We start from the raw sequence: 11,943 nt of genomic DNA on the forward strand, positions 1-11,943 counted from the left end.
GCTCACCCACCATGTGTGAGCGGCCACAGGGGACAAAGTGAACAGCAATAGCAGAAGATGAGTGAGGGATTTGGATAAGTCACCCAGGATCACCCCATTATATGAGCTATTCCTTTTTAAACCCTCATCAGCATAGCAGGGCTTTCCAGTGCAGCTTTACAGCTCAGGCAAGACTACAGTCTCCCAAGAGAAAAAAGAAATTCTCTTTTCATACCACTGCATGATGTAGCTCTCACTCAGCTCATGAGAAATAAAGGCCTCCTCATTCATGAGATTTAACAAATTCCTGATGCAACACCTAACATTAAGGTGACACCTACAAAAACTTCCTTTTCTTTTCATTTTTCATTCGTTGGGAGTTTTTTTTCCACTTCATTTGCAGACACTATACCTGCAAAATAAATTCAATAGGTCATCCTGGAACAATGTCAAATAGCTTTCTGTGAAAAAAAAAACACGATAGGACACACAAGTGAGAGGGCAAGTGTCAAGTGTTTGTGTCAGATAGTGTCAAGTGAACATGCTTTGAGGTCAAAAGGTGACAAAGTGACAAATGATGGAGATGAAAGGACAGAATAGCATACCACTTGAGTGCTCTCTAGCTTGTCCGTGTCAGCTAAATGTTTTTTCAAAATGTGTGACCATTGAAATGGAAGTGCCCCCCCCTCGCCCCTTTCCCCTACAATATGTGCTTTATTGATCACAAGCCTCTTACTTGGATTGCTGTTGTAGTTAGCTGTCACCGCTGCAGCCTCACAAACAACACAGGAGACTTCAGAAGCAGCCTTTAAGATAAGCACACATTAGCAGGACATGCACTTTCATTTCGCAGGTTGCCGAAAATGCAACATTCAGGCAAGATTGTGAGCTACAAGCTGCAAATATTTTCACTTGTTATCCTTTTTTTATTTTGTTAATTCACTGAATTAGTCGACAGTATGTTCTGTGTCCACTTGAACTAGTCTGTCCCGGTGAAGAAGGTTTGCATTATCGTGAGTGACTGTTCCTGTTAAATATTTTAGGTCCCCCACTTCGGAGCGAGGAGAGCTGATGTCCAGGCAAAAGTCCTCGCCTTGTATTTGAGGTTAACTTCAGACATCTTACACGAAAGACAAAAGGCAATTAAATATTGATTTGGACTTCAAGCGGAAATGGATGTGGTCGACTGCAGTGAGCCAAACAAAACCTACAGATAAATGTTTCATGTTTCCTTAAATCAAGTCGAAAACAATAAAATAAATCTGACCATCGGTGAAGGCATGTCTCCAGATTTAATTTCCCCTAGCTTGCCTTATCCAAGGTAAAAGTGCCTCCATATTATCGACCATGCATGTTTTTGGCTGACATGTTTTATTCTATAAATGGCCACTGTCAGTATGCATAAGGTTGGAGGTTTGACAGTGACACCTACAACTGCTTTTCTTTTCATTTTGTAATTCTGATTTATTTGACTGAATTGTGAGTGTACAAATTAGACTCAGATTTATTTCTCTCTAGGTCATTCAATCGCTCCGCTGTAAATCTATTAGAAGGGGGGGGGGGGGTAATTCAAGCACAGCAGGCTCCGCCACAGACGACCAGAGCAGGTGTAAAGATACAGCAGAGAGGCTTCATTAAGTCGGTGTCAGGTAAACAGACTGCAGTAGAGAGAGCTAGTGGCAGAGGAGGGTGTCATTCTGACAGGCAGCACACAGAGGAACAGGAGTAGCATTGCCGGGATCAAGAAGATCAAGAACCTGCTGCTCCCTCAAGAGCTCTTCAGCGACATGGAAATGAAGAGAAAAAGATCAACAATAAACACTCCGCTATGCAGTGAACAAGTGAGCCCGATAATGGCATGAGCTGTGTTTCCAATTCCATCTCTGCTGAGACTGTAATCACATTATGCAGAACATTTTTGTGTCTGTATTCAAATGTTACCTGCTCAGTGGGACTCAGCGACGTGTGGGGCTCAATTTGCAAATGCCAATCCTGCTCGCCTGTTGCAAGCCAGGGTGGCACACACAGAAACGTGAGACATTTATGTTTTAGTTCTCTTAAAGCTGCAAATGGAAAGGGCACGTGATACAGAGACACACACCTACAGCACATACATACTAATTAAAGTATGTTCGCCATATAAGAACCCATGTAGCAGAGATACATTACAAAGCCAAGTGAGCTCTCACTTGAACAGAGGTCAGCAGTGAAAGGATGACCAACAGAGGCAATCATGGCTCTTTTTGCATAATTGTGGGACTTTGCCACAGCACTTTACGTGTTCATTATGCACCCTGGGCACGTCTCTTTGGTGGGCGGACTCCTATCGATTCCTCAGCCGTACTATACCCGCAGCCATTTATTTTTAAACCCATCATTGCCCATGCATCACAGCTACTGCACAACTCAAAGGGGATTACAGAACTCATGTGGAATCCCCAAGAGTTGTAAAAGCACGATCAACTCTGCCTCTCTAAAAAAAAAGCAAGCAGGCCCATATATGTAAGAAGCAATAAAATAAAATACTTGATTATGGATGTGTAATGAAATGACACTGTACAGTGAACTTCTTCTTGGAAAGTGTAAACGTGCACGTTTCAGAAAATGCAAACAATATCCTCTCCCAGTCATCATCATGAGATTTCATTTTCATGCCACCATTCTGGAGCCTCTATACACCCACACAGGTGTTTTCAGTTATTCTGGCTAATTAGAGCTCTGCTCAGGTTGAACGTGGCCCGGAACTTTGGATGGGAATGTATTAGGTCACAAATCCTCATCTACCAGTAGCAATGATAACGGTATAATTTGCCCCGCCCTAGCAGGTGCAACAAAGCTAACGGGAGACTCAAAAAGATGTCAATAAATCAGTCCATACACTCCCACACAGTCCGGATCAGAGGTCTAATCAGCCGGATTAACTGAAACACCTGTGTGGGTGTTCAGAGGCTTTATAGTGGTATAACATTGATGATGGGATTTCTATTTTGGGATTGTAGCATTCATCAATATATACAGTGGAGGAAGAAGTATTCAGATCCTTTACTGACGCAAAAGTAGCAATAACACATGGAAAATACTCCACTTCACGGAATTCATATTGAGTAAAAGTATGTAAGTATTATCAGCAAATATACGTAAAGGTATTCATTGTTCAGCAAATATCACAGCAACGACTGTCTTTCTTTGTGTTGCTTGTGTTTTCCCTTTCCCTTGTGTCTCCTGTGCTCCTCTTACTCTCTCCGTGTGTGTGTGTGTGTGTGACACGTGGGCGTGACGTCTCTCTCACTCACCCTGCTCCCTGATTGCTGTTCAGCCGACACACCTGCTCCAAACCGCACACCTGCAATCCATCCACTCATCTATAGGCAGTAAAGCAACCCCAGTTCTTCGTCCGCTCATTGCCCGATCGTTGTTTTAGGCAAAGTGGTAGATCCCGTCTCAGGCCTCTTGAAGTGTTTGTTCAAGTCTTCATTTGTCTCTTTGGCGCTGGTTTTTCTCTCACCCTGTCACTCTGTGCCACAGGATCACTGCCTGCTACTCCGACAGGCTTCACCAGCCACCAGCTCTCCTCTCTCCCCCTCTGCCAGCACCAGCTGGACTTTCCCTCTGAACCACCTTCATCCCCGGAACTTTTTATTATCCATTCCATTCTCTAAATCTGTGTCCGGCATCGAGGGAGTGTTTTACGACTATAGACTAAGTTTTGGGATTGTTATTATGCATAGTGTGTGTTTGTTTTACTGCTGTAGATGCATATGATTAAGATCAGTTTGAACAATTTTATAATCTGCTTGGTGGTTTATATTTACAGCAATGCATCATATTCCATCAGATCGTCATGTCTGTATCATCACTGTCCTGTGAGAACCACAAGAGCACTGTATTTAGCTTTGTAACAATTCATTTTCCAGCTGATCCAAGAGGGTTTTTAAATAGTTTATTCAGATTAGGAAATAGGATTTTCACAACCTGTAAATGAACACTTCATCTGTCAGTTAATCACAAACAAAAGGATTTGTTTTCACTGGACTGGAAAGGTGTATCTGAAGCTGACAGACACGTTTTATAATTTACACTGATTGCATTGAGAATTGTTATAAAGCCGATATGTGTTATTCCAACAAAGAATATCATTAAATCATGATGATCTTAAAACAGAATACTCAATGTATTCTCAATATGGCCTTACATCATCAAAGCAGTTCTGTGCATCGCATATAATTTAGTTGCATGATAAAAGGACCCATTTCAAATGGAAATCGCCATCTATGCAACATAACAATCCACAGATAAACAGGCCAACAACTTCCATTCTGAAGAGACCTCCTGATTCACACCATTGAGAGAGATATAGAGTTTAAATCCAATAAAACTTTCTGTTTTTTGACACAATTGTATATTTTCAACAAATAAAGTAGCATGCTTAAGTGAACCTAATATGTTCTGCTTTTATGCTCACCAATTTTAGATTATAGGGGTATACAGATTGATTGATGGTGTAACATTTTCCACAGTGAGAATACCTGAAGAAAATGTATCATTAGTAGAAATGTCTGTCTGTCTGTCTTCACTTTGTAGGATATTATGTGCATCAACAACAGGGACAGCCCAGGGAACATTAGAGCCAAAAGTATTTGTTAATGATGCAGTGAACTGACTTTTACCTCTATATACTGTTTCATAAAGCTCCTTTTTGGAGCTGAAGCACCAAAGACATTCAACAAAATGCGAGGTGTAAATGACTTGTTTTTTTATAAATAAAAACACATTTCTGTAACACAAGGTTAAAGTTGGAAACCAGATCTATTATGCAGAAGTAGAGAAATGGAAGGAGAAATCTACTATAAAATAAATGAAATAACACAAACACCCTTCAATGTTATTCGTGTCGAGTTCAGTGAACACAGCGACGAGAACCATAAGACAAAATGAGGCTCTGAAATCTATCACGAACGTCCAGGTAATAGACTCAATGACTGAATGTCAGTGATGGTGGCAAACACCATTACACATGTTCTGTTTCCATTCTCCATCATGTAGAAACTGGGGGGGGGGGAGAGTGTAAGTGGCCTGAAGTTAAAAAGGAGTCATTGATTCTCGTTGCAATGCACTTTGTTTTGTTGCATTTAAAATGAACGTTATGCTCCGTTGAGATACTCCTGTTGTAATGGATTGTATTTTTAAAAAGAATTGTGAGCCTCTTCCTCGTTATATCAATATAAGTATTTTCACAGGAAGGTACTGCTGTAGCTATTGTATTTATTTTTGATCTTTCCTTGGTGGTTGCTGGTTATTGCAAGAGAAAAGTGATTTCAGATTTCGAATTTCACATTACCTTCGAATCCACCAAAGGCTTGTGGGCTGTTTGTCATGTGTGGCAGCTCTCCAAACGGTCCCTTTGCAACTACGGCAGGGGTCTTCAACGTTTTTCAGGCCAAGGACCCCCAAACTGATAGAGAGATGGAGCAGGGACCCCCGACCATATATATTGTATAAAATTGTGTTTTATATTAAATGGGCCTTGTACTGCGTGTATAAACATTCCTCTTTATTGTGCATTGATTACTAAGCTATTCAAATAATACACAGGTTCATATATTCATTTTAAACAGGCACAGTGAGTAGGGTGGCCGTGCCACTGCCTTTTACAGACATACCGTGTCAGCTGATACCAATGCCAACATCAACATTGTCTGTTAATTGCATGATAATCATGCATACAAGCTATTCAAATTGTTTTCATTTTAAACGTGGGAACGAAAAATGAGTAATGGCCGATTAGTACCACTGCCATGCCTAAAGATACTTGTTATCTTTCATACAATACTGAACTATTAAAACAATGGACAGATTCATGTTTAGAGAAAAAAAAAGATATATATTTTAAAAAAAAGATTTTTTTTAATTTTCTAATCAACCAAAGATTTGGCGGACCCCCTGAAGACCTCTGAACTACGGCATTAGGGAGTCACTCGTGGTTCTAATGAAGTGAGCACGCTGCGGTAGTTTTAAGATGTCACTGATACGGGCGAGCCGATGGTTTCAGAGTCGTTTTTATTAGTTTGAAAGCACTGAAACACTTAACACTACTCTTACATCATTTTAATCAAGTTGGTGACAGTTAATTCCACTCTGTGATGCCTGACCGGTTGATGGAAAGCCCGCTGTGGGGTTGACTACATTAAATGAGGTGTGAATCTGGATTGGTAATAATAAAAAAGAGTTTGTGAAAACATGAAATGCATATTTATTAATTTAGGTATGGTTGAGGAGGAAGGTAAAGATCCAGGTTGCATGTGCAAGGGATGTTTGTTTGCCTCATCAATAACAGCTATTAAGTCAAAGTGATGATATAACTCATGAACAACCCATTAGTTGTTGAACCTGCAGTTCACAACATCACTGTGAAATTCTCATTTTTACAATTGCATATATGAAATGGTACAAACTAAAGTGTCCGACTGTTTAAAGAAGCAATCTATTACTTTCCCACACTCAGGAAGAAGAAGCCAACATCATTTAAAAATGATGTTGAATATAGCTTTTTACTTTTGAATATAGCTATTCTGCCATTTGCTCTCCTCAGTTCCCATCATGAGCTGCATTTTTTCAATGAATGACAGTTTATAATGTATGGATTCACCAGTCCTGTGTTTTCATAGCTATAAGGTTTCCTCAACTAAAGGATGAATAAATTAAATTACTTGGTCAATTAGACACTGCATTTTTGGCTGGACTGGCTAAATGTGGCATAATGCTCAGCCAGCACACTAAAGATGAAGGGTTATGATACTCAGCAGAGACTTTCTTCACCCTGGTTTTTAATAAGGGCTTACTATGAGCTGCTGAGATCTGTAGCGCTGTGTGTATTTCCACTGGGACTCTGCTGTATATCGACCCCATACACTGGCTCTGAATACACCCAAAACGGAGTCTTGCTTGCTTATTTCCCCCACTAACCATTAAACACTCCATGCTTGGTTGCATCTCAGTTTACTGGATGTAAATCTCTTTAATAATCCAATATAAACAGTTTAAACGGACCCCATGCATTGTTGTAGTATTTGCCATTATAACGCTCTTGTGGTCATACCAGTATTATCCCTATCCTATTTTCAGGTGTCTTTAGGAAATCCAACTTTGTCTGCATTATTCTGCTGAAGTCAGAAGTGATTACCGGGACACTGATTATGCAGAGCAGCAGCAGTCTTCAATTGATGCTCCACTGAGCTTGCTGTGAGGGAATGGTGCAGTCTCCCCTTAAATCCCATTGTTGGCTTTTTCTCATCAGACTTTGATTTTCGATCCACTTGTAAATCTATATGGACATTCTTGGGTTTACTTGATCACTCGATAACTTCAGAGATTGACTCCTCTGTGTTGGTGTTGCATAATGTAAAACACATGCTGTCTTTTTGAATGACATGAGATATAATACATCTTATTGAGTCTCGTATCTGAATCAATGGGTTTTTTTTCTGAAAATAACCTCAATCATCAATCAGGTGTTCGGAAAAGTGTCTCTTCTAGCCCTGGCAAGATTTCCCGACCAATTCCAATCAGCTTTCCAAAATAACACAACCTGTGTCCATCAGCAAAACCTGGTGTTTAAAAAGAGGCAATTAAATGTGTTCGGCTTGCCCAAATGGTAAAGTGTATTGAAGATGGAAGCCAGCTCTTTTTTTCGGCCGTCTTTTAAACCATTTTGGAAAATGTTTGTTGCACAAGTAAAGGGCAGAGAGGAAGAGTTTGTGGATATTTTTGATCCAGTCAGCAATACTAACTTCCTCCCAAAACCACCTTAGATCAAAAGCTTTACACATGATCAAGTGCCATATGGCCAACTACCTTAGAGCCACATCAGTGGGACATAGTTAGTAGTGCCTGCTATGTGTGGGCCAATGCACCAGCCGCCCTTCTTTGGCTTTGGCACCTCAGACCATGAGTGGAATTTGAATTAATCTAAAGCCAGCAATGCACCTGATATGCAGCAGCTTCCCAAGTCACTGAGCTGTGCAGCAGATACTCATTGAGAGCACCTTCATTTAACGGACTAGTTTGTCTTTAGTGCGTTGACAAGTTGTGCACGGAATTAATGTTCATTAGCGGCAGCTGGTTTGTTATTATCAGTGAAAACGATAAGCCTGCATGAATGTGTACGCCGATCTTGAATTGATAACAGATTTGTTCATGACGAAGCCGACCAGAACCAGATATTTCAACTGGCAGCCAACCAGACTCTCACCTGAGAAAAGTGTTAGTGGAGACGTTTTATTGTTTCTATAGGACTGCTGCTCATGCTCCCAGCCTTTGACCTCTCACCCCCAGCTGGAAGTTTGACTCTCTGCAGGATCGATAAACGGAGCGATGAGAGCTGCACTTTTTCGCACGTATGAGGCAGACCTTAGGTAGGCCTGCTGAGAGAAGTGAAGACAGGAAGTTGCAGTCGAAATGGAAAGTCATGGATTAACAAAGGAAAGGAGCATAGGACTGTTTTTTTTACCGGAGGCTCTAACTTCAGCAACCTCCACTCTCTCTTATCTGGGCCATCTTTTGGTGTTCGTGACCTGAGCCCTGAGACTGTTGCCTCTCCACCATTCATCGTAGCTGTCGCTTTTGAACTGCCCACTCAATTCAATCCAATTCAATTCATATGGCTTTATTGGCATGGCATTTGACATTGCGAAAGCACAATTACCACTGTGATTTGATGAAATACAATGAATAAAAAATAATGGAATAAAATAGACTATGTGTCAATTAAATCAAATTATAAATATACAAGTAAAGGAAGTGATTTAGGTAATACTCAGAAACTGGGACAAGCAAATCATAGTGATTCTTCTTTTGTTGTGGCAGGAAATGACATATTTTGCAGCACATTCTATCTTTTGCCAAAGAGGGGTGTTTTCTCTCTTTCTGTCAGATTTTTTAAATTGGGGTAATATTTTTTTAATTTTGGGAACAATTCCTCCCTAATATTTCTAAATTTGTCAGAAAGTGTAATTCTGTCTCTCCAGCTCTCTCATCACAATAATAGCACATCCTGTCCTCCCTGCGTAGCCAGGTCTGTCTTTGTCAGGCCTTCTCTATTGCCAGACTTTGGGCACTCAGTATGTAAATTGTCAATGTCTATATCAGGTTCTTATCAGTTATTGTGGTTAGGTAGTCTGCCACAGTACACTGTCTCTTTAGGGCCAATTGTTTCTAGTCTGAGTCGTAATTGTTTGATATCCATCCAACAAGTGATTTATTTTCTTTGGCTATAATTGGATTACGTCTAATCTTCTGAGTGATAGTGGAACTGCTCTAAAGCTGGCTCGGATTTTAGACATCAGAAGGTGAAAGGTCAGCCAGCCTCGGAACCAGTTGGCTGAGGGGACTCTCTTTTATGTCCAATTATTGGCAGGCAAGGGCTTTAAACTGATAATAGGCATGGTCACACTTTTTAATCTAGCTCCAGAATTTGATCTTTTTTGCAGAGTTTGGGGTTTTTCTTTGAATATAAAAGAGTACTTTAGCAGAACTCTGCATGCAGGGTTTCAACTAGAATGTTGTCCCATTTTGCCCAACCTTTTTGGAGTAAGGGGCCCCATACCTCAGTGCCATACAATACCAAACTCTCTTAGCATCCCTCTTATCCTCTAAAAATCTCTTCAAGAATTTATTCCTCCATTTAACTTCATTTAAATGCGTAACATGCTGTAAGAGAGCAAAGGAAGTGGCACAGCACAGAGAAGATGAATGACATGAATGATGTATGAGTAAAGCACAAATTAATTTTGAACGGAAATGTTATATGAACAAAATGTCATAATCACAGATGCATCTGTGTAATGTCAACGTGCTTCTGAATCTTCCCAAGCAATATATTTTACAATCGGCATTTGATCAGGTCAGTTTATATCCTCATTTGGGTTATCTGTGAGGTCTGAGCAGCGTTGCCAGGTTTCTGTGTTATCCTGCCAGGAAAGGAGACAAGATCAGGTAGCGTCATCATTAATGACTTAATGATGCAGCCAAGACAGACAGTTTAACAGTCATTGTCTGTAGAGGAAGTCTTAAACACTCACATCCTGTTATATCTGATCCCAATTTAATAGAATAAAATGTTTGTTAAAATATTTGTCCTTTTGTTAAATTTGGCTGTTGTACTAAGGTGCCTTAAGCAAAAGAGATATTGTTTTTCAATAAGATTACCCGATTACATTTATTATGGAGTTTATTATTTATACAGATATATGTGATCCTTTTAAACCCCTATATGCCTCAGTTTAAGAGGGTTTCGTAGAAGTTCTAATCCGACATCAGATCATGGGTTGAGTCAGTTCTTCTTCTACTTCTTTCATAATACAAGTATGAGAAAAGAACACACTGCTTGAAAGAGAAAAATAAACATTTGTAATAATTGTATTGATGGAAACCCTTGTTTGACATTTTCTAGGCTGCAGATGTCAGCAGATTAGCACTACTTCCTCGTGGAGCGACACACTTCCTGAGTAACACAATAACTCTGTCTCCGCCTGATTTGAATGTTCACGTAAAGGGCTTGCATATAATAGTCTCACGGAGGATGTGATATCATGTCCTGGAAATCCTATAGGAAGTCCCCTGATGCATGTTAGGAGTAAATGAGAGTTCATTTCTAAATGTCACAGGGAAATTAAAAGGCCAAGATGGTCTCCTCAGGTTTGATCTTAGAGAAAGGCCGAGCAATTTTATATTTATTTTAAATTGTTTTGAAATGACTCAAGTGACACAGTCATGCGCTGACGTCTCTCTCTGTCTGTTCAACATTTTTATATAAATGTGCTGCACTGTAAACAAGTACACGAGTGTTGTTTAGAGTGAGCTAGGAGGTCTGGTGACCTCAATCTTTCTAACTCCATACCCCCAGTTATTAGTTTTCAAACGTGTAGTCTTCCGCTCCACCTGACATTTTATTGAATCCCACAAGATGTCAACCTCGTGATGGTGCAGGAGGAAAAGTCAGCGATCACCAAAGTTATTAGGATACATCATATGGGGATCATAAAACTAAATATTGGACAAATTCAAATTTTGTAAAAGTGATCCTGTGACATTAATGTGTAAACTACATTTGTATGCCATTCAATTTAATAGTTGAGACATTTCACTTAAAACCACAAACGTCATCCTCATATTAGTGCAAGGGGAAAAGTCAGGGATTTATGTGTGATTTACCTCAATGGCTCTCAGTAGCTCTGGCTCCACTGTGTTCCGAGCATTTTTGTCATGACCCAGACAAGTTAACGGTCAGTGTCTGTGTGTGGATGAATGTACCGTGTTTGACTGACTGAACAGTGAGTCGCCTTGCAGCCAAGAAGAGGAGCTGCCGTGTTGCTTTTTGGTAAGCTCTGCTTTTGTTGGACTCAGAGAGAGCGTGCATGGCTTAGGAGGGAGGATCAGACTGTTGTGCAATTGATCTCTTTGACTGGATATCCAAAGCTGCAACATCGACAGTAAAATACAGTCACAACAGAATGTAGCCGTAAAAGAAAACACATCACTAAAAGGCCGCTAGTTAACGCAGATAAAGGAAATACAAAAACAAAGATGACCTGACATCAACTAGTAAAACTGAGGTTGTGCAGCATCAAGTGTGACAGTAAAGAAAGTGAATGCACATTTAATACTTTTCTTTAAAGTGGAACTCAGATTTGGAAGCAAAGCTGGTAGCGGGCCGGGGAACAATATTCTGTCGGACATTTCAAAACACAGATTATGACAGCAGAGTTGTGCAGTGTGAAATTGCCGAGTGGTGTAGTGTGAACGATTCGCAAACCGAAAAGACCCTCACCATAAATTCGCCTTCTCCTCTCATCCGGAGCGTGAAAATAAAAATGTCTGAAGTTGCTTTGGATGATAAAAGTGCTCGAGTTCTAAGAGATACCAAACAGCAGTGAAGTGCAACAGTAAACACACATTTTAAAACTCAGA

This window comes from Melanostigma gelatinosum (genome assembly GCF_949748355.1).
Source record: "Melanostigma gelatinosum genome assembly, chromosome: 12".
In the NCBI taxonomy this organism is placed as follows: domain Eukaryota; kingdom Metazoa; phylum Chordata; class Actinopteri; order Perciformes; family Zoarcidae; genus Melanostigma; species Melanostigma gelatinosum.